Source organism: Myotis lucifugus, unplaced genomic scaffold, assembly GCF_000147115.1.
Source record: "Myotis lucifugus unplaced genomic scaffold, Myoluc2.0 scaffold_27, whole genome shotgun sequence".
Lineage (NCBI taxonomy): Eukaryota > Metazoa > Chordata > Mammalia > Chiroptera > Vespertilionidae > Myotis > Myotis lucifugus.
This window is the reverse complement of record NW_005871075.1, coordinates 2107685-2111083: the sequence shown is the minus strand read 5'-3', so window position 1 is coordinate 2111083 and position 3399 is coordinate 2107685.

The following is a 3399-nucleotide window of genomic DNA, read 5'->3' as shown; positions in this document are numbered from 1 at the left end:
TACATAGAAACAAACACATGGAAGCAGCCAAGATGTGCAAACAAAGAAACAAATGAAAGAACAGAAGAAATGGAAGCAAACAAACTACTAGATACAGAGTTCAAAACAATGGTTATAAGAATGTTCAAGGAACTTAATGAGAGCTTCGAGGGACTTAGACTTTCAAGAACCTTAGTGAGAATTTCAAAGACATGAAAAAGGATCAGTCAAAAATGAAGGATACACTAACTGAAATAAAGAATAATTCATAGGGAATCAACAGTAGAGTGGAGGACACCGAGAATAAAATCAGCAATTTCAAATATGAGGAAGTAAAAAACACCCAATCAGAAGAGCAAAAAGAGAAAAGAATCCAAAAATATGAAGATAGTGTAAGGAGCCTCTGAGACAACTTCAAGCATATCAACATCCGCATTATGGAGGGTACTGGAAGGAGGAGAGAGAGCAAGATATTGGATACCTATTTGAAGATATAATGACATAAAACTTCCCCTACCTAGTGAAAGAAATAGACTTACAAGTCCAGGAAGCCCAGAGAGTCCCAAATAAGAGGAACCCAAAGAGGCCCAAACCAAGACACATCATAATTGAAATGCCAAAGCTTAAAGACAAAGAGAGAATCTTCAAAGCAGCAAGAGAAAATCAGTTTGTTATCTACAAGGGAGCACCCATGTAACTGTCAGCTGGTTTCTCAACAGAGACTTTGCAGACCAGAAAGTGGCAAGAAATATTTAAAATGATAAATAGTAAGGACCTACAACAAAGAATACTCTACCCAGCAAAGCTATAATTTAGAATTGAAGGTCAGATAAAGAGCATCACAAGAAAAAAACTACAGGAGTTCACCACCACCAAACCAGTATTATATGAAATGTTGAAGGGTTTTTTGTGTGTTTTTTAAAGAAGAAAATAGGGGGACATCTATAATACTCTCAATAATAAAAAATTTTTTAAGTATTAAAAGAAAATATGAGATTGTCATCTCACCAAATAAGGAATATCAAGAGAATTACAAATTATTAATAAATAAATAAAGATTAACAAATTGACATATCCTTAGATAGACTGATCTAGAACAAAGGACAGAAGACTCCAATTACTGAAGTCGAAAATGAAGAGGAGACATCACTACCAATATTACAGAAATTTTTAAAAAGGCTATAAAAAATACTATGAACAACTTTATGACAATAAATTAGATAATATAGGTCAAATTTCTAGACAGACACAATTTGCCAAAATTGACTCAAGAAGAAATAGATAATCAGAGTGTGTGTGTGTGTGTGTGTGTGTGTGTGTGTGTGTGTATACACATTCTCTCTCTCTCTCTCTCTCTCTCTCTCTCTCTCTCTATATATATATATATAGTAAAGAGAATGCATTATAGGATGATATTTTAAAACTTTCCACAAAGAAAATCTGATGACTTCACTGGTGAATTCCACCAATTATTTAAAAAATAATTTGTACCAATACTTTATGAACTCTTTCAAAACTACATGAGGAGGTAAAACTGTTACCCTTATACTAAAACCAGACAAGAAAAGAAAACTACAGGTCAATTTCCCTCATAAAATTAGACACAATGCTCAAGAAAGTACCAGCAAACCAAATCCAATTTAAACATATAAAAACTATTATGCACCATGGCCAAGTCAGAGTTATCCCAGGAATACAAGGGTTTAACATTCAAAATATATCAGTGCAATGCACTATATTAATAAAATAAAGGATAAAAATTATATAATTGGTTCAATAGATGTGGAAGGAGCATTTGAAAAATCCAAAACAATTTTATGATAAAAATCCTCAACAAATTAGTAATCAAAGGGAATTTTTTCAAACAAATGGCTACCATGAAGAACTCACAGCTAGGATTATACTTAATAGTGAATGACAGAATGCCTTCTCCTTAAGATAAAAAACAACATGAGGATGTCCACTGTCATTTCTTCCACTTAGTGTTGTACTAGAGGTTCTAGCCAGGGAAATTAAGCAAGAAAAAATATATATACATGTCACATAGATTTGAAAAGATGCAAAACTATTCACATTCACAGATGACATGAGCTTATACAGCACAAATCCTAAGAAAAAAATATGAGAACTGAGTAACATTTCAGAGTATAAGACAATAAACAAAACTTATTTATATATAATAGCAATGAACAATCCAAATATGAAAATAATAAAACAATTCCATTATAATAGCATCAAAAAGAATAAAATAAATTTAGGAATAAATTTAATGAAAGAAGTCCAAAATTTGTATACTGAAAAAAATTAAAGAAGAGCTAAATGGGGGGAAAAATCTCATGGAAGCTCAATATTGGTAAGCTGGTAATACTCCCTAAATTGGCATATAGATTCATTACAATCATTAACAGAATCCCATCTTGCTTTTTAAAAGAAATTGACAGGGTTCATCATAAAACTTATGTATAAATTTAAGGGACCCAAAATAGACAAAACAATATTAACAAAGAACAAAGTTAGAAGACTCACACTCCCTGACTTTAAAACTTACTAAAAAGCAACCATAATCAAGAGTCTGTAGTATTGGCATAAGAACAGACATATAAAACAATGGAATAGAATTGAGAGTCCAGAATTTAACTCATACATCTATGATCAATTAATTTTTGACAAGGATGCCTAGACAGTTCAATGGAGGAATGAACAGTCTTTTCAACAAATGCTTATGGGATTGGATATGCACATGCAAGAAATGAACTTGCATCTCTACCTCACAACGTATAAAAAATTATCTCAAAATGGATCATAAACTTATATGTGAATGTAAAACTACAAAATTCTTAGAATAATGCATAAGAGTAAATCTTCATGACCTTGGGTCAGGCATGTGGTGCCTTTCTTTCCTTGTGATGTGTATGTCTTAGAAGTGAGGCCAATAGCAAGATGACATATTCCCAGAATAGACAAATTACAGAGATAGAAAGTAGATTAGTGGTTTCCAGAGTCTGGGGGAATGGGATGGGTTTCTTTTTGGGTGATGAAAATCTTCTAAAATTAGATAGTGGTGATGTTTGCACAACTCTGTGAATATACTAAAAGCCATTGAATTGTATAACTTGAAAGGGTAAATTTTATGGTATGTGAATTATATCTATACTAGTGGCCGGTGAACGAAATTCGTGCACGGGGGGAAGGGATGTTTCTCAGCCTGGCCTGCACCCTCTCTAATCTGGGACCCCTCAAAGGATGTCCTACTGCTGGTTTACAGGGATCAGGCCTAAACCAGCAATCGGACATCCCTCTTGCAATCAGGGATGGCTGGCTCCTAACCGCTTACCTGCCTGTCTGCCTGCCTGATTGCTCCTAACCACTCTGCCTGCCAGTCTGCTCACACCCAACTGCCCCCCCACTCCGGCCTGCTTG